The sequence below is a fragment of the Apium graveolens genome, chromosome 10, assembly GCF_009905375.1.
Source record: "Apium graveolens cultivar Ventura chromosome 10, ASM990537v1, whole genome shotgun sequence".
Classification (NCBI taxonomy): Eukaryota; Viridiplantae; Streptophyta; class Magnoliopsida; order Apiales; family Apiaceae; genus Apium; species Apium graveolens.
This window is the reverse complement of record NC_133656.1, coordinates 111930064-111951219: the sequence shown is the minus strand read 5'-3', so window position 1 is coordinate 111951219 and position 21156 is coordinate 111930064. Positions and strand designations below refer to the sequence as shown.

Sequence of the window (21156 nt, the reverse complement as noted above, 5' to 3'; positions counted from 1 at the left end):
TTCTTGCACCATCCGTCTTGGTTAACAGTTTATGGATTTTTATCATTGGAGCCATTAGCAGGCCTTGTGTGTAGATGTCTTTTGTGTAGATGTTGGCCTTTTGTGTAGATGTTAGGTTCAATTCAAATAAAATGGTTCACATGGATAAGTTGGTGGTGCTATAGTGTTTTTAACCAGCTTCTGACAGAGATGGATGATATAACTGAAATTTTCCATCATTCCTACAAGTATACCATTCGAGAAAATATTAAGAAGGTAAGATTCTAATATAGCCTAGTTTAGGGAGGAGCCCCGTTCCGTATTCACTTGCATTGTCTCTGCACTAATCATGCTAGCTGTGATAGATTACATGTTTAACTATTATTAGATGTAGGCTTAAATATATCAAATATGAAAAGAGCATAACCTGCTGCAACTCTACAACCCGTGAATATATAAAAGTTTTTGTTTGTACCATTCTTCTATATCTAAGAGGTGCCGCAAATGTTTGTTATGCAGTTTACAATGAAGTTACATCAGTTCCTCCTCATGGTATGGTCTACTGCTATATTTTTTCTTTACATGTACCAATATTAATCTCGGGGTATCTATGTATTAATTTTTAAACCAAATAAAGAAAATACACTGTGGAATAAAGGCATAAAATATAGTCCAGGTAGCTAACAACATTAAGAACCTTGAGATTTAAACGAGTGTATATAAGAATTATTATACTTCTTTGTCATTTTTGTTGATTCCGTGAATCTATTACATTTATAGAAACCCTGTGAAAGATCAGAGAGAAGACTAAGCTTGCAATGCAGGATCCTAAGGTGATGTCATGTAAGAATAATGTTACATAATACACAATAATGCAAATAATATGTAATCAAACATAAAATTCAAATTACAGAGTAAATATTATCTGTAACTTGGACTTTTCAGTTCCGCTGTTGTAACAACATTAGAGTAGGAGAGGACATGAATGTTGTTATGTGGGGTTATAGGTTCAAAGAAGGATCCGGTCTTGGTACACATGTCCTGCATCCTTGAGTATCATGGTACATACATAATGAAATGGTCTATAAAGATCGATGTTTTTTACCACCAAATTTACAGATTTATATTTCCATCAAAGTTGTTGGTGTAAATACTATGGAGTGGTTTCTTTTATTCGGTGGCGATATAACTATGTAACATTGTTTTCTTGCATTCAAGTTATTTATTTCACATTACTAATCTTTTTTACCTCTTGGATATTTCTTGGTTGTTTAGGTTTTGAACTTCAAGAAAGAGGAATAAAGTCCGTGTAAAGAAGAAAAAAACATTTGCAAAAAAGAAGATACCTAAAAAGCATTAGTGGAAGTGAAGGATAAAGAACTTATATGAGAAGTATAAGAGAAGAGAGAATGTTAAAAGTGTTAGGAATATGTTGTGAACTTGATGATAAATTGAACAAAACACCTTAGTAGATTTTAACTTAGTATTTTTGTAGCTCTCGACGGATGTTTTAATATAGCCCCAACGGATGAACTTTATAGTCCCGACGGATAACAATTTAACATCCACCGAGAATGTAGCTTATGTAATAATAAGTCTTGTAGAACATTTCCGCAAACAACAATGTTTTAGTTGAGTAGATTCTGTAGGATTCTTTATGTCATGTTGACTACTAGATTGGTATGCAGAATAGGTTGGCTAATTGTAAATATAAGATGTCTTGTAATTCTGCATAAGTGAAATAGAATCAAGTGACAAAAAGACTCCTGACGGATGATCTATAAAGATTCCCCACAGATAATCAACAAGGCTCCCGACGGATGACTAACATAGTCCCGACGGATGATGATATTCAAAATAACAGTTGACAGTGACAACACTGTCACATGCGTCAGGTGTTTGCAAATGGAATGTGGCAGCCTAATTGCAGGATTTAGAGAAGAAAGAAGCATTACCATTTCCATGTAATTTATGAAGATATTCAAAGATGTTGGATAGAGTAAAGTAGCAGCATGAAGTTAGACTAGATTAAGTTTATCTTATTATCTTGTCTTACTATCATGTAACTTGGTGATATATAAACCAAGTGTAGCAAGTAGAACAATAACTGAGAAAGCATTATTTTCAGAGATAGATAAAGCTGTATCTGTTAAGCATTTCTCTGTAATTTTGTAAGTTCTCTTGTAAGCAGCTGTGTGCTATTCAAGCATCACAGAGTTCTCAACTTTATATATATCTCTAGTGGATAAGTTCAAATCCACCAGAAAGTTTTAAAGCCTTGTGTTTTATTGCTTTGTGTTTTGATTTCTATTATTCTTTCATTCCGCATTACTGCAAATCAAAAACAGTTATATATTAAGTAAGAACATTCTTAAAATCAGAAAAAGTAGTCAGAATTATATTCAACCCCCCTTATGTAATTTTCATTGCATTGTTTGGGATTAACAATTGGTATCAGAGCAAGCTCCTAAAGTACAAAGAGTGTAAAGATCACCACAATCAGCAAGATGATCAGAAAGGATGCAGGAGTGAAAATTCCATTTCTGGACAAAGACAACCATCACCACTGGAAGGCGAAGATGCACCTACATCTTCTTTCTCAAGATGAAGCTTATGTGGACTGTAATGAGAAAGGTCCTCATGTTCCCATGAGAGCTGCTACAGGAAATGAACCATCAGTTCCAAAGCCTAGACATGAATGGTCTGATCCAGACATTGAACAAGTCAAGAAAGATAAAAAGGCCATGAATATATTATTTAATGGTGTTGATGGTGATATGTTTGACAACATCATAAACTGCAAAACAGCTAAAGAGGTTTGGGACACAATTCAAATTATTTGTGATGGTACTGAGCAAGTCAGAGAGAACAAGATGCAACTCTTAATTCAGCAATATAAGCATTTCCACTATGAAGAAAGTGAATCACTCACTGATATATTTAGTAGATTCCAAAAGCTACTGAATGCTCTCAAGTTGCATGGAAGGGTCTATCAAATAAAAGACTCAAACCTTAAATTCCTTAGATCTTTGTCAAAGGAATAGAAGCCCATGACAGTCTCTTTAAGAAACTCTCAAGATTACAAGGAATTCACCTTGGAAAGATTGTATGGAATTCTAAAGACCTATGAGATTGAAATAGAGCAAGATGAAAGGATGGAGAAAGGAAGGAAGAAAAGAGGATCCATTACACTAGTTGCTGAGCTAGAGAAGAAAAAGGAGATGAAGGTTGAAGCTGTGGAATCTGCATCAAACTCAAAGGTTTGTGAGAGCAAGGGCAAAGGGCTGGTAGATGAAAATGAAGAACAGTTGAGTTAAGATGACATGGATGATATAGATGAGCATCTAGCATTCTTATCCAGGAGATTTTCCAAGCTCAAATTCAAGAAGAATTTTGGAGCAGTTAATCCAAACATAATCATGGTTGATAAATCTAAATTCAAGTGTTTCAAATATGGCTTGGCAGGGTATATTGCCAGTGAATGTAGAAAGCCTGATTCTGGTAAAAAGAAGTTTGAGCTTCTTGATTACAAGCAAAAATATTTTGAGCTGCTCAAACAAAAGGATAGGGCTTTCATCATACAGGGGAATGACTGGGCTGCAGATGGATTGGATGAAGATGAAGAAACAAGCTATGTCAACCTAGCCCTAATGGCCAAGTCAGATGAAACATAAGTTAGTTCATCAAGCAATCAGGTAATCACCACTAACCTAGCACATTTAACTAAATCTGAGTGCAATTATGCCATCAATGATATGTCTACTGAGCTATATCATTTGCGTGTAACTCTTAAGTCTCTCACTAAGGAAAATGCTAAAATCAAAGAAAATAATTTGTTTTTAAGTGAGAGGAATAATGTGCTAGGTTCTCAATTTATTGAGTTTGAAAAATTGAGAATTGAATGTAAAACTGCTAAGGATGAATTAACTGAATTTTTAAAGAAGGAAGAGATTTTAAGGAAGCGGCTTGAACGAGAAGACGAAGTAATTAAGGCATGTAAATCATCTAGAGATGTCCATGCTCAAATTACTAAAGTTCAAGGTATAAAATACTTTTGTGATGTAGCCTGGAAAAAGAGCAAAGAGAAGCTTGATTTCAATCTGATTGAAGGACTTTCAACATATGTGGATTTGACGGATGATGAAAATTATCCGTCGAATAATCAAAAAGATTATCTGTCGAAAGACAATGAGCCACATCCGTCGAATATTAGTAAGCCAGTTAGCAAATCTAAGTTAGCTAAGTTGAATGATAAATATGGATCAGTTTCTAAAAACTTGGTTCCAGGAGAATCAAGTCAAGTAAGAAAATAAAATAGAGTTAATGTTGGTCATCTGTCTATCAAGCAATTGAATGACAAATTAGATAAGATTGAGGTTAAAGCGGAATCAAAAAGGAAAAACAACAGAAATGGGAAGGTAGGAATTAACAAACATAACAACTACACACCTGACAAATATGCTCCAAGAAACATCTGTGTTAAGTGTGGTAGTGTTAATCATTTATCTGTTAATTACAAACCTGCTATGCCTACTCCTATGTCTGCACCTCCTTCATTTCCCAACATGCCTTCCATGTCTATGAATGCTTTGCCTGCACAGAATATGAACACACAATTTGTTAATATGCCATTTACACATAATCCATATTATGCTGCATTTAGTATGCCTCAAATGCCACTTAGCATGTCTTGTTGGAATAACATGTTTGCACATAGCATGCCTTTTCCTGTTAATTAAAATGTGCATGATAATTCTGCTTCAATGAATGGTTTCAAAGGTCCAACTCAAATGACTAAGGATGAATCTGAAATACCCAAGTCAAATGAGGTCAAACCTATGAAACCAAAAAAAGGCTAACAAGGCAGGACCCAAGGAAACTTGGGTACCAAAATCAACTTGATTTGATTTTGATGTGTGCAGGAAAACAGAAAGAATCCTTGGTATTTGGATAGTGGGCGCTCAAGGAACATGACTGGAGATTCTACCCTGCTCACTGGGTTCAAGGAAAGAACTGGCCCCAGTATCACTTTTGGAGATGACATCAAGGGTTATACTGTGGGATATGGCTTGATTTTAAAGGATAATGTCATCATTGAAGAGGTTTCCCTAGTGGATGGACTCAAGCATAATCTGTTGAGTATCTGCCAACTTTGTGATAAGGGCAACTCAATTACTTTCAATTCTGAAGCCTGTGTTGTGACCAACAAGAGAAGCAACAAAGTGGTTCTCACTGGGGTGAGAAAAAAGAAATGTGTACTTAGCTGATTTCAACTCATCAAATGCAGAATCTGTCACTTGTCTATTTATCAAGGCAAGTCAAGATAAAAGTTGGCTACGGCACAAGAAGCTGTCTCATCTAAACTTCAAGACCATGAATGAGATAGTCAAGAAATATTTGGTTAGAGGTATTCCTCAAGTGGAGGTTTCAAAGGATGGACTATGTGATGCCTACAAAAAAGGAAAGCAAATTAAAGCATCATTCAAAAAGAAGCTTGATTCAACTATTGAAGAACCTTTGCAATTGTTGCACATGGATTTGTTTGGACCAGTCAATATGTTGTCCATTTCAAAGAAAAGATATTGCCTAGTAATTGTAGATGATTTCTCAAAGTTCTCTTGGACAATTTTCCTAAAATCCAAAGATGAAGCTAGTGAAATCATCATCAATCGCATAAGGCAAGTCAACAATCATCCTGATTTCAAAGTAAGAAGAATCAGGAGTGACAATGGAACTGAGTTCAAGAATTCTGTGATGAGATCATTTTGTGAAGAAAATGGGATCATGCATGAGTTTTCTGCAGCCAGAACCCCACAACAAAATGGAGTGGTGGAAAGAAACAACAGGTTTCTTATTGAAGCTGCAAGAACAATGCTGGAAGAATCAAAGTTACCAACATATTTTTGGGCTGAAGCTATAAATACTGCATGCCACTCAGAATATTTCTTTTGTTAATCAAGCCAAATGCATGACTCCTTACCAGTTGTTCAAGAACAGGAAGCCAACATTAAACTTTCTACATGTCTTTGGATGTAAATGCTATATCTTAAGGAATTAAATTGATCAACATGGAAAGTTTGATGCCAAAACAGATGAAGGAATTTTTGTTGGATATGTTGAAAAAGCATATAGAGTCTGCAATCTAAGAACAAACATTGTTATGGAATCTGTACATGTTGTGTTTGATGATAAAAAGATTGAAGGACTGTAAGATTGAGATTTCCATGAGAGCCTCAAATTTGACAATGTGGAGATGATTTGTGAAGATAGTGATTATGATAGTGCTCAAGAAACAGAGGCTAAGGATAATGCAGAAAAGACTATCCCTAATGATGCACAAAATTCAGCATCAGTCGAGTTGTATAATGCATCATCCGTCGGTAGACAATCAGCTTCATCCGTCGAGATACAAAGTTCATCATCCGTCGGAACAATGAGAGAAGCTGAGAGTCGAAATAGATCACTTACAGAAAGAATTCCTTCTTCAAATCAAAGATTTATAAACTCAGGGGGAGTTTCTTCAAATCAAAACTCAGTCACACATCAAGACAATGATGAGGCCTCTTCATCTAGAGCTAATCTACCTCAACAGATAAAATGGACTAGAGATGACCCTTTTGAGCTCATTATTGGTGATGCATCTTCTAGAGTTCAAAAAAGGAAAGAAACTCAAGAAGAATGTCTGTACAACAGCTTTCTCTCAAAGGAGGAACCAAAGAAGCTAGAAGAAGTTTTGTTGGATCCTGATTAGGTTCTAGCTATGCATGAGGAGCTAAACCAATTTTAAAGGAACAAGGAATGGAAGCTGATACCCAAACCTAAAGGAAAGAATCCAATTAACACAAAGTGGGTATTCAGAAAAAAGATGGATAAAAATGACATAGTTGTCAGGAACAAAACTAGATTGGTTGCTAAGGGCTACTGTCAACAAGAAGGATTAGATTTTGATGAAACTTTTGCTCCTGTTGCAAGACTTGAAGCCATCATAATTTTCTTAGCCAATACAGCCAATGCCAATTTCAAAGTCTATCAAATGGATGTCAAAAGTGCCTTTCTGAATTGAGACTTGGCGGAGGAAGTCTATGTTAGTCAGCCTCCTGGTTTTGAAGATCCAAATTTTCCAGAATATGTCTACTATCTGTTTAAAGCACTTTATGGATTGAAGGAAGCACCTAGAGCCTGGTATGATACTTTGTCAAAGTTTCTCTTAGAAAATCACTTCACAAGAGGTACTGTTGACAAAACTCTATTCTTTAGAAATGTAAATGGCTCTAGTATACTTATTCAAAGTTATGTAGATGATATTATATTTGGCTCTACATTTGAAAAAGTTTACAAAAAGTTTGCCAAATTAATGCAAAGTAAGTATGAAATGAGCATGATGGGAGAACTAACTTACTTTCTTGGTTTACAAGTTAAGCAAGTTAGTGATGGAATATTAATTAGTCAGACTAAATATATTTATGATCTTTTAAAGAAGTTTGATCTAATGGATTGCACATCTGCAAAAACTCCCATGGCCAATGCAACTAAACTTGAATTAAACACTAATAAAAAGTCTGTGGATATTTCAAGCTATAGAGGCATGGTTGGATCACTTTTGTATTTAACAGCTAGTAGGCCAGATATAATGTTTGCTACTTATCTTTGAGCTAGATTTCAGGATGATCCTAGAGAGTCTCATTTAATAGCTATAAAGAGAATTTTCAGATATCTCAAGGGAACAACAAAACTTGGCATTTGGTACCCTAGAGATTCTGGTTTTGATATAACTGGTTATTCAGATGCAGATTATGTAGGTTGTAAAATTGATAGAAAAAGTACAACAGGAACCTGTCAATTTCTAGGAAACAAGCTAGTATCCTGGTTCAGTAAAAAGCAAAATTCAGTTTCTACTTCTACAGCTGAAGCTGAGTATATTGTTACTGGTAGTTGCTGTGCACAGATTCTATGGATGAAAAACCAACTGTTGGACTATGGTATGCAAGTGGACATAATTACTATTTTCTGTGATAACACAAGTGCAATTGCCCTCACTGAAATTCTAGTACAGTATTCAAGAACAAAGCACATAGACATCAAGTATCACTTCATTAGGGAACATATGATGAATGGTACTGTGGAACTTCATTTTGTTCCAAGTGAGAAGCAGCTTGCAGATATCTTTACCAAGTCACTTGATGAATCCACCTTTACTAGGTTGGTAAGTGAGTTAGGTATGTTTAGTTATTCTTAATTATTTCTGATAATTTTGCAAGTTGTACTGCAGCCAGAAATTTAATTGATTTTTCTGTTTTGAATGAAAATTTGGCTAAGTCAAATTTGACATCTCGACGGATATTCATTATCCATCAAATTTGATCATCCATCGAAATAGAATAGTTTGGTAAAAATCAATTACTTTTCTTGATTATTTTAAACCCGACGGATAATTGCTTTATTCTCATCCGTCGAATTGTCTACATCTTAGCCGTTAAAGTTTTGAACAAATTCCATCGAATATACTTACAGTCTGTAAGTATATCACGGCGGATAATTGACAGAATTTTGACAGTTTATTTTATTATTAAACGGCTATTTTGGGCAATTCTCATTGGGTCTTTAATTTTTACCTTTAAGTTTTATCCCATTTTATCTGAGAATACATAAAAGCCTTACTTCTAGTTTATTTTTTACGTTTATCTTTCTCTTCTGCAATTAACTGCTATCTTCTCTCTCAAAGAAAAACCCCTTTCTTTCTGCAAATTTCCTTGCTTTAACAATGGCACAAGTAGTCAAAATCATGTCTCAGTCAGGATTCATCTATGAGAAGAACAATTTTGTAGTTCTTGTGAACAAAAAAATTCCAGCCTCTGAGGATTATCACAAAATGATGGATTTTGTGAAGGGATGTAAGCTCAGTTATGCCATGCTGGAATCACCCACAATCTATTATGAAATTGTGGAGGAGATGTGGACTACTGCAGTATATCAGGCAACTGACAAAACCATAACTCTCTATTAAAGGTAAGGAATTTTGCATTAACAGTGATACTATTCATGCATGCTTTAAAATTCCTGAAAACACTACTACTAAACCACACACAGATGCTGATTTAGTTAACTTACTCAATTCTATTGGCTATGCACTTCCTACCTCTAAGTTAAGTGAGATTAGGAGACTAGGTCTTAGGAAAGAGTGGAGTTTTCTGTGTGATGTAGTTACCAAGGTATTTTCTGGTAAAGTAAGCAACTTTGATTCTGTCAATACTGCCATGCTTAACATGCTCTACATGCTAGTTACCGATAATTACTTCAATTTTAGTGATGCTGTCATGTTTGAGTTAGGCTATAAGTTAGGGGAGATTAAGAAGAGACCTAGAAGTGTCTATTATGCTAGATTCTTTATAATTATTTCTAATCATCTTTGTGAGAATCTTGAGATTGAGAACCCAACCAACAAACTGGATTGTTGGGTTCAAGAAAGGAGAATTATTGCAGATTTAAACAGAGCTAATCGCCACAAGGAGGTGCCTCTGGTTTACTTGCCTGTCATGGATGGTCCATAGGTAAGTGAGGTGAATACCACTGTCTCTACTCTTTCTACCTCCCAAATTTCTTTGCCATTGACTGTGGATATGACATATGTGTGAATGACCCAACAGATGCCTACCCAAGCCACAAAATCCAAACTTTAAAAAACAAAATCAAAGAAACCACACCCTGGTGTCTCTCAAAAGATGCCAGATTCAAAATCTACCAAAATCAAAGAGGGGAATGTGAAGGGTGGTAAGGTTGGTGAGGGACAGGGTGAACATAAAATAAACCCTAAGAATAAGGATGGAAAGGTGAGTGTACCCAAACCTAGCCACACCACAGTTTCCCAACAAACTGTAGTGATTAATAAGGAAATTAGCATATCTCTAGTTTCATCCTCTCAAAAGGATGTTATTATTGAAACAAGCTCCCAATTAGGAGCACAGATCAAAAGGGCTAGGGACACAGACTCACCCCAAACTTATACCAGAAAGAAGAAATATTAGAAAACTTGGGGATGCATAGGGATCACACATAGTGCAAACTGCAGCTAAAGACTCGGTCAATGCACCATCTCAAATTTAGTTTTATGTGGCTCCAATAAATGTGGAGTCATAGCTAAAATCTTTGACTATTGAAGCACCAAACACACCAAACTCACCCACACACTCACTGGATATGGATATGATACACACATCAATCCCTAATTCTCCTTCTTTAACTCTGTTGGAGAAGCCAATATTCAGTGCAAGTGAGCATCATCTTCTAGATGATTTGTGGCTCACTTGCCAATTCTTTCAGGAACTGTTGAGACTTTTGTGCCCAAATTATCATCAATCTGCACAGAGTATACAATAGTTTCAACTCCAAAATCTATCATTTGTTCTATTTTGGTGGATATTGTTCATCCGTCGGCCAGTCAAGTGACACAAATCCTCATCCGTCGGCTGTAAGCAAACCTGTGAGTAAAGCCAAACTTGCCAAGTTAAATGAAAAATATGGATCAGTTTCCAAAAACTTTATTTCAAGAGAATCTAGTCAAGTGGAGAAGGAGAAGAAAGTGAATGTTGGACATCTGTCTATCAAGCAATTGAATGACAGACTAGAAAAGATTGAGGTTAAAACAGAGGCTAAAAAGAAAAACAATAGAAATGGGAAAGTAGGGATTAACAAACATAACAACTACACACCTGATAAGTATGCTCTAAGAAAATTCTGTGCTAAGTGTGGTAGTGGTAATCATCTATCTGTTAATTACAAACTTGACATGCCTACTTCCATGACTGTACCACTTTCTTTTCCCAACATGAGTGCTATGCCTTCTATGCCTATGAATGTTATGTCTACACAGAATATGAATGTACAGTTTGCTAATATGCCATTTACACGTAATACTTATTATGCTGCATTTAGTATGCCTCAAATGCCATTTAGCATGCCCTACTGGAATAACATGTTTACAAATATCATGCCATTTCCTGTTAATTAAAATATGCATGATAATTCTATTTTAATGAATGGTTTCAAAGGTCCAAATCAGATGACTAAGGATGGATCTGATATCCTCAAGTAAAATGAGATTAAACCTAAGAAACAAAAGAAGAAAGCTAACAAGGAAGGACCCAAGGAAATTTGGGTACCAAAATCAGCTTGATTTAATTTTAATATGTGCAGGGAAACAGAAAGAATATGTGGTACTTGGATAGTGGTTGTTCAAGACACATGACTGGAGATTCTACCCTGGTCACAGAGTTCAAGGAAAGAGCTGGCCCAAGTATTACTTTTGGAGATGATAGCAAGGGTTATACTATGGGATATGGCTTGATTTCAAAAAATAATATCATCATTGAGGAGGTTGCATTAGTGGATGGTCTCAAGCATAATTTGTTGAGTATCAGCCAACTTTGTGATAAAGGCAATTCAGTAACCTTCAATTCAGAAGCCTGTGTTATGACAAACAAGAGGAGCAACAAAGTGGTTCTCACTGGAGTGAGAAAAGGAAATGTATACATAGCTCACTTCAACTCATCAAATGCATAATTTGTTACTTGCCTTCTCAGTAAAGCAAGTCAAGATGAAAGTTGGCTAAGGCATAAGAAGCTATCCCATCTGAACTTCAAGACCATGAATGAGCTTGTAAAGAAAGAACTGGTTAGAGGTATTCCTCAAGTGGAGTTTTCTAAGGATGGACTGTGTGATGCTTGACAAAAGGGAAAGCAAATCAAAGCATCATTCAGAAAGAATCTTGATTCAATAATTGAAGAACCTTTGCAATTGTTACACATGGAGTTATTTGGATCAGTCAATGTGTTTTCCATCTAAAGGAAAAGATTTTGCCTAGTAATTGTAGATGATTTCTCAAAGTTCTCTTGGACATATTTCCTTAAGTCTAAAGATGAGGCTAGTGAAATCATCATCAATCACATAAGGCAAGTCAACAATCATCCTGATTTCAAAGTTAGAAAAATCAGGAGTGACAATGGAACTGAGTTCAAGAATTCTGTTATGAAAGTATTTTGTGAAGAGAATGGGATTATGCATGAATTTTCAGCAGCAAGAACTCCACAACAAAATGGAGTAGTAGAAAGAAAGAACAGATCACTTATTAAAGCTGCAAGGACAATGCTTGAAGAATCAAAGTTACCAACATATTTTTGGGCTGAAGCTGTAAATACTGCATGCTACACTCAGAATATTTCTCTGGTTAATCAATAAAAATGCATGACTCCCTACCAATTGTTCAAGAACAAGAAGCCAACTCTAAATTTTCTTCATATCTTTGGCTGCAAATGCTATATCTTGAGAAATTAAACTGATCAAAATAGGAAGTTTGATGCTAAAGCAAATGATGGAATTTTTTATTGGATATGTTGTTGGTAAAGTATACAGAGTCTACAATCTGAGAACCAACATTGTTATGGAATCAATACATGTTGTGTTTGATGATAAAAAGATTGAAGGACGACAAGATGGAGATTACCATGAGAGCCTAAAATTCGACAATGTGGAGATGGTTAGTGATGACAGTGATGATGAAAGTGATCAAGAAACTACAACTAAGGATAGTGCAGAAAAATCTACAACCAATGAAGCTAGTAACTCAACATCCATTGAGTTACAAAATGCTTCATCCGTCAACAGACAATCTGCATCATCCACCGGGAGACAATCAGCTTCATCGGTCGGAACTCAAAATACACCATCTGTCGGGTCATCAAAAGAAGCTGAAAGTCAGAATAGATCACTTACAAAAAGTCCCTCTTTCTCAAATCATAGATTTACAAACTCAGAGGGAGTTTCTAATAATCAAAACTCAATCACACATCAAGACAACAATGATGCCTCTTCATCTAGAGCTAATCTACCTCAACAAAGAGAATGGACAAAGGATCACCCCTTTGAGCTCATCATTGGTAATGTATCTTCTAGAGTTCAAACAAGGAGAGCAACTCAAGAAGAATGTCTATATAGCAGTTTCCTATCCAAGGAAGAACCAAAGAAGGTAGAAGAAGCTTTGTTGGATCCTTATTGGATTTTAGCTATGCAGGAGGAGCTAAACTAATTTGAAAGGAACAATGTTTGGAAGCTGGTACCCAAGCCTAAAGGAAAGAATCCAATAGACACCAAATGGGTATTCAGAAACAAGATGGATAAATATGGCATAGTAGTCAGGAACAAAGCTAGATTGGTTGCTAAGGGCTACTGTCAACAAGAAGGAATAGATTTTGATGAAACCTTTACTCCTGTTGCAAGACTTGAAGCCATCGGAATCTTCTTAACCTATGCAACCCATGCCAATTTCAAGGTCTATCAAATGGATGTCAAGAGTGCTATTCTAAATGGAGATTTGAAGAAGAAAGTCTATGTCAGTCGGCCTCTTGTTTTGAAGATCCAAATCTCCCTAATCATATATACTATCTTTTGAAAGCACTCTATGGATTGAAGCAAGCACCTAGAGCCCGGTATGACACTTTGTCAAAGTTTCTTTTAGAGAATCACTTCACTAGAGGTACTGTTGACAAAACTTTATTCTTTAGAAATGTTAATGGGTCTAGCATACTTGTTCAAATTTATGTAGATGACATTATTTTTGGTTCTACAGATGAAAAACTTTGCAAAAAGTTTGCCAAATTGATGCAAAGTAAGTATGAAATGAGCATGATGGGAGAACTAAATTACTTTCTTGGTTTTCAAGTTAAGCAAGTTAGTGATGGAATATTCATTAGTCAAACTAAATACATTTATGATCTTTTAAAGAAGTTTGAACTAATGGATTACACATCTGCAAAAACTCTCATGGCCACTGCAACTAAATTTGAATTAAACACTATTGAAAAGTCTTTGGATATTTCTAGTTATAGAGGCATGGTTGGCTCACTTCTATACTTAACAGCTAATAGGCCAAATATAATGTTTGCTACATGTCTTTGTGCTAGATTTCAGGCTGATCCTAGAGAATCTCATTTAATTGCTATTAAGAGAATTTCCAGATATCGCAAAGGTACACCAAAACTTGGCATTTGGTACCCTAGAGATTCTGGTTTTGATCTAACTGGTTATTCAGATGCAAATTATGCAGGTTGTAGAATTGATAGAAAAAGTACAACAGGAACCTGTTAATTTCTAGGAAACAATCTTGTGTCCTGGTTCAGTAAAAAGCAAAATTCAGTTTCTACTTCTACAATAGAAGCTGAATATATTGCTGCCGGCAGTTACTGTGCACAGATTTTATGGATGAAAACAATTGCTAGACTATGGTCTGCAAGGGGAAAGAATTCTTATTTTCTGTGATAACACAAGTGCAATTGCCATCACTGAGAATCCAGTACAACATTCAAGAACAAAGCACATAGACATCAAGTACCACTTCATAAGGGAACATGTAATGAATGGTATTGTGGAACTACATTTTGTTCCAAGTGAAAAACAGCTTGCAGATATACTTACCCAGCCACTGGATGAATCCACCTTTTCAAGGTTGGTAAGTGAGTTAGGTATGCTTAATTACTCTTGAATCTTTTCAGATATTTTGCAAGTTGTAAAGCAGCCAGAAATTTAATTAATTTTTCAGTCCTGGATGAAATTTTGGATAAGTCAAAATTTACATCCCGACGGATGATCATTATCCATCGAGTTCGATCATCCATCGGAATACTATTTGTTAATAAAATCAATTATTTTTCTAGAATATTTTATATCTCGACGGATAACTGATTTATTCTCACCCGTCGAATTATCTCATTCCTAGCCGTTGATTTTCTGAACATTATCCATCGAGTATACTTACAGTTTTTAAGCATAACACGACGGATAAGTGATGGAATTTTTACAGCTTATTTTTAAACGGCGATTTTGGGCAATTTTTATTGGTCACTTCATTTTACTTTATTATTTTTTACAGTTATTTTTGAGATAGTATAAAAGCAAAATTCATTTTCATTTCTTCTCTTTTATCATTCTCAATTCATCTGCTTTAACTTCTTTCTTTCTCAAAAGCAATTACCCTTTCTCTCTCTGCAATTTTTACTCTCTAAAAATTGCACTAGTCGTCAAAATCATGTCTCAAACTGGCTTTATCTATGAGAAGAACAATTTCACGGCTCTAGTGAACAAGGGGATTCAGCAGTCTGGCGACTACCATGAAATGATGGATTTTGTGCAAGGCTGTAAGCTCAAATATGCCATGATGTAATCTCCCACTATCTACTGTGAGGTAGTGGAGGAAATATGGACGACTCCAGTGTACAACTCAACTGACAAGACCATCACTTTCACTATTAAAGGTAAGGAATTATGTGTTAATAGTGACATTGTTAAAGCATGCTTTAAGATTCCTGATAATACTGTCACTACTCCACACACAAACACTGATATTGTTAACATGTTAAACTCCATGGGTTATGCACTCACCATCTCTAAATTAAGTGAAATTAGGAGATTGGGTCTTAGGAAAGAATGGAGTTATCTGTGTGATGTAGTTACTAAATTATTTTATGGTAAAATTAGCAATTTTGATTCTGTTAATATCTCCATGCTCAACATGCTTTACATGCTAGTAACTGATAAATACTTCAATTTTAGTGATCTAGTCTTGTTTGAGTTGGGGTTTAAGTTAGGGGAGCTTAATAAGAGGGGTAAGAATGTTTATTATGCTAGATTTTTCATGATGCTTGCTAACCACCTCTTTGAGGATATTGTGCTTGAGAACCCAACCAACAAGTTAGATTGTTGGGTTCAAGAAAGAAGAATTATTGCAGATCTCAATAGAGCAGATCACCACAGTGAGGTGCCACTCTTCTACTTTCCAGTAATGGAGGCACCTCAGGTAAGTGAGGTAATTTCAATTGTCTCTACTCTTCCAACCTCAACCATTTCTTTGCCTTCTAGTGTAACAGTGGCATCTGTGTTAATGACCAGACAGATGCCTACCCAAGCTACCAAAACCAAAGTTTCAAAACCAAAGACAAAGAAAGCCCCCTCTGGTGCCTCTCAAAAGATGCCAGTTATAAAATCCACTAAACACAAAGAGGGGAGTGTGAAGGTGGAAAAGACAGGTGAGGGACAGGGTGAAAATCAAAGAAGCCCTAAGGATAAGGACGGTGAGCATAGTGTACTCAAACCTAGCCATACCACAGTTTCCCAACAAATTGTGGTTGTTAATAAGGATAAAAGCTCAATTCTAGTTTCATCTTCCCAAAAGGATGTAACTATTGAAACAAGCTCTCAACCAGGAGCACAGAACAAAAGGGGTAGGGACACAAGTTCACTATAAACCTACACAAGAAATAAGAAATCTAAAACCATTGGGGATGCACAGGATACACATACAGTGCAAACTGGAGCTAAAGACCCAGTCACTGCACCACCTCAAAGTCAAATTGATGTGGCTCCAACAAATGTGGAGTCACAGCTAAAATCTGTATGAATTGAAACACCTCAAACACCAAATTCTCCCACACACTCTTTAGATGTTGACATGATTCAAACATCACAACCATATTCTCCATTTTTAACTTTGTTGGAGAAGCCAAAAATCCATACAAGTGAGCATCATCTTCTAGCTGATTTATTGGCTCACTTGCCAATTCTTTCTGAAGCTGTTGAGACATCTGTGCCAAAATTTTCATCAATCTGCACAGAGTCAACAATAGTTTCCACTCCAAACTCATTCATTTCTACTCACTCGATGGATATTGTTCATCCGTCGAGTAGTGATTGTATCCCGATGGACGTGCCTAACAGCAGTCATCCGTCGGATAGTCAAATTACTAAACCGATGGATATCTCTCATCCGTCGGGTGTCTCTGCACAACTCTAAAGTTCAACTATAGTTACAAGTACAGATGACTTAGTAATTGTGCAATCACTATTAGGATTGAGGGAAGGTAGTGACATGAGGGAGAGTCAGGGTTGCTCCCAAGAAAAAGGAGAGAAAAAGAGTGATCCAATGTAGTCCATTTCTTCAGGACTAGAAAAAGTGAGTGTGAGGAGTCCCACCTTAGATGGAGAAGGTGAGGGTGTGAGGGTGGGGAGCCAAGGTGAGACCTTGATGCAAGAAAAGAGAGATAATGAGAGAAATGCAGGTACAGGAGATATAAGGGTGGGTATCATTACAAGTGAGTTAATGAATATCCAGGATGCTAACAGGGAGGAACTATTTCAGCAAAGTCAAGCTGTTGTAGATTCCACCTCCTTGGATGCTGAGGCATTTACTCACACTGTTCCAGCATATGAACTTCTAGCTGGACAGGGCATTGACAATGCAGAAAGGATGCTAAACTTGGTGCACACCATACAGTCCATGCAAAGAGCTAAGGATGCCATCACAGCTTTGCCTTCAACAGCTGGTGATGTTGATTATGAGACTGGTGGCTCAAAGGAATTATTTAGAGGTGAGGGTGGAGATAGTGAAGAAGATCCATTGGACATGGGGGAGAAGTAGGCCCTAGTTCAAGATCAGGCATGCCATCATGGGCATTTTCAAAGCAGTATGATGAAAACTATTTCAAGACCACTCTCATCCAGCTTATCAACCAAACACAGTCTGCACTTCAATCAACCACAAATGCTAGCACCAAGAAGCTTCTGTAAGCACATCTTGCATCTCTCCAACTACAGCAAATATCAGGATACCAACAAAGTCAAAATGTCTTCCTCATCAAAAATGAAGTTGATCAACTCAAGAAAGACATGTCTGACAAGTTGGAAGCTAGACTTCCAGAGACAACAATGATAGACATCAAAAGACAGCTCAGGAAAAACTCTGATCTTGCAACCAAGGTGGATTCCTTGGACAAAAGAATGATGGCTATGGAAGCTTCTCTTAAAGCAATCCATCTACACCAAGCTCAACAAACAGACTTGCTTCAGAAACTGGTGGCTGCACAGACCTCCTCCTCTACTCAGCTTAATGATAACAAAAAGGGGGAGAAAGAGAGCTCTAAGAGTGAGGGGGAGCAAAAAGTGCTCAACATTTAAGTGAGTAAAGCAATTGTGCCAACAATTGCTTTCATAAAGCCACCAGCTTAAGATAGCATTGATCTAATTAATAAAGCAGCAGCCACTTTGAGAGCAGCTGAAAAGAAGCAGTTTAGTCCAATAAACTGGGAGAAAATTGATGAGGATATTTAAAAGAAGTTTGGTCTAGAAAAGTGATAAGTGGCATTTTATACCACTTAGAACGTCTTATAATGGCTTGAATTGATGTCTTGAAATCAAGTATTTTGTGTATTTGATGCGTTTTTCTAGTGTTTATGCATTTCAGGGTATTACTTGTGTTTGAGGGGAGATTTCATTAGGGATAAGCCTAAGTATGTGCTTGGCATTGCAAGTGGGAAGTTAGGAGCAGAACGCAGCTGAACACCGGAGTAAATTAAAAAAATTTCCAGTGAGTTGCTGGGCGCCCGCTCAGGAAGCTGGGCGCCCGCTTAGGATTGCTGGGCGGCCGCTCAGGGTCGTAAAATAAGATACTGATTTTTAGACTCCTGATTCTGTTGGACTTCCGACTTCTGAGATAGCTGGGACTTGTGGGGCTTCTATATAAGTAGTTTTCAGAGACGTTTCACGTGTGGAGAATCGTGGTATCAATCGAGGAGCAAGGAGAGAAGGAAGAAGACCGTTTTAGCACATCGCAATGAAGAAGAGGAAGCATAGTTTTCATGTGATTCTTTTATTCGTTGTATCAGTGGATGCTAGTTTTTTTTACTTTGAACCTTATTACTCTTGTAACGTACTCTGGTTTTAATAAGTATTTTTATTAGTTATTCTTGTGTGTTATTATCATGTTTTCATATGAACCCATGGTGACGATGAGTTCAATCATGGGCTAATTGTGATCATGGGGTCATAACGGATTTACTATGGAATTTTTTAGTTAGTTGTTTAATACCTTAGTGTGTGATGATTGTATGATATCTAGTATTGGTTGTACTTATTCGTCTTATGTGCGTTGCGAACATATAAGATAGGGTGTTAATCTCTTGTGAAGCGACAGTGGATCTTGAGGTTTAGAATTGCCATGCTAGCATAGGTTCATGTATGTGTATGCATGATTAGTGGGTAACTCTAACCGTTTTACTTACCCTGTGTAATCATAAGGAATAACTTCTGCTTAAATCGTTATGTTGTCAAATTCAAGAGACATATAGGGTCTCAACATAATTGATGCCTATTCAACTTCTATCTTAATTGTGGATGTTTGGTAGAATGGTATTAGTACAATGAAAGTTGGCTTTTATCAGTTTCGTGTTGTTCGATTAATATCATCACCGTTACATGCTAAGGGTAATAACAATAATTATTGAAGAAAGTAGTAATGAAGTTAAGATCTCATGTGTGTTTAATATTGTTAATTCAAGTGTCAATCAAGTGTTTAATTCTCGTAGTTAATTATAGTTAATAATTAGTTAATCAATTCTACGTGTTATTGTCTTGACATTGAGAAGTAATCATACATTGGTGAGTAAGTGTTAATTGAACATAATTAGTCTGAGTCTCTGTGGGAACGAACTAGAAATTATTCTATATTACTTGTGAACGCGTATAATTGCGTGAATTATTAGCGGGCGTGTTTTGTGCCTAACAAGTTTTTGGCGCCGCTGCAGGGGACTCGATGTATTTGTTTAGTTTATGTACTTACCATCAGTGGTCATTAGGACTCATTGATTAAGACGTGTTACTTATTGTTTCCGGTTGTGTTTCAGGTACTTTAGCAAGCGTTTATGCAAACACGTTCTCGTACTCGCAAGAGGACTTTAGATATGGTAGAGGAGACAGACTCAGTTCTTGATATTCCGGAGAAGATAGATTTTGAAGATTCGGATAAAGAGTGTGAGCAGAAAGAACCAGTAACCATGGGTGATCGTATAGTTCCGGCAGATCCAGCTCTTATGGACTTTTCTCGGCCTAAAATTGATGAAATTCAGTCAAGCATCCTTCATCCGGCTATTCAGGCCAACACTTTTGAAATCAAGCCGGGCACTATTCAGATGGTGCAGAATTCTGTTTCTTTCGGAGGTGCTGCGACTGAAGACCCTAACATGCACATCAGGAATTTTGCCGAGATCTGTAGTACTTTCAAATATAATGGTGTGACTGATGAGGCTATCAAGCTGAGGCTTTTCCCATTCTCTCTAAGGGATAAAGCTAAGGACTGGTTACATTCTAAACCAGTTGGATCCATCACTACTTGGCAAGATCTTGCACAAAAGTTTCTGGTGAAGTTCTATCCAATGGCGAAGACTGCAACTATGAGGAGTGCTCTTACTCAGTTTACGCAGCAACCAACAGAATTTATGTGTGAAGCTTGGGAGCGCTACAAGGAGATATTGAGAAAGTGTCCACATCATGGTATGCCTGACTGGATGGAGATCACTGATTTTTATAATGGTTTAGGGGCCCAATCTCGGCCAATACTCGATGCAGCAGCTGGAGGCGCCTTGTGGGCCAAAAGCTATACTGAGGCTTATAATCCTATTGAAACTATAGCTGCAAATGTGCATCAAAACCCAACTCAAAGGATGATGCCAGGGAAGGTAGCATGTATTCTGGAAGTTGATGCAGCTACAGCTATTGCAGCGCAGCTCCAAGCGCTGTCTTTGAAGGTCGATTCTTTAGCCACCTATGGAATCAATCAGATAGCTATGGTCTGTGAGCTTTGTGCAGGTTCTCATGCTACGGATCAGTGTTTTCTTGTTAATGAATATGTTCAGTATGTGAACAATTATCAGCGACCGCAGCAGCCTGTGCTAGCAACTTAACATCCTAACAATAGAAATCATCCCAATTTCAGCTGGAGCAATACTCAGAATACTATTCAGCAACCATATCAGCAAGGCGTAAGTAAACAGTTTAATCCACCTGGATTCCAGCAACCACAGCATTATGCTCAAAGGCAATCATATCCTCAACAAGGAGGTGCTGCTCCACCTTCTAGTGCTGATTTCGAGGAACTCAAGCTGTTATGCAAAAGTCAGGCTGTTTCTATCAGGACATTGAAAAATCAAATCGATCAAATAGCCAATGTAGTGCTCAATCGTCAACCTGTCACACTTCCCAGTTATACTGAAGTGTCAGGCAGGAAGGAAGCTAAAGAGCAGGTCAAAGCTATTACCTTAAGGTTTGGAAAAGTTGCTGATGCTGAAAAAGTGAAAGACGGAGAAG

At 36.9% G+C, this 21156-nt stretch overlaps 1 non-coding gene across 1 annotated transcript; it reads right to left on the bottom strand.

Moving 5' to 3' along the window:
* Nucleotides 1–20240: 20240 nt before the first annotated feature.
* LOC141694898 (small nucleolar RNA R71) lies at nucleotides 20241–20347 on the bottom strand. The gene has a single exon (XR_012564177.1). It is a non-coding gene; the product is annotated as a small nucleolar RNA R71 (small nucleolar RNA).
* Nucleotides 20348–21156: the final 809 nt, after the last annotated feature.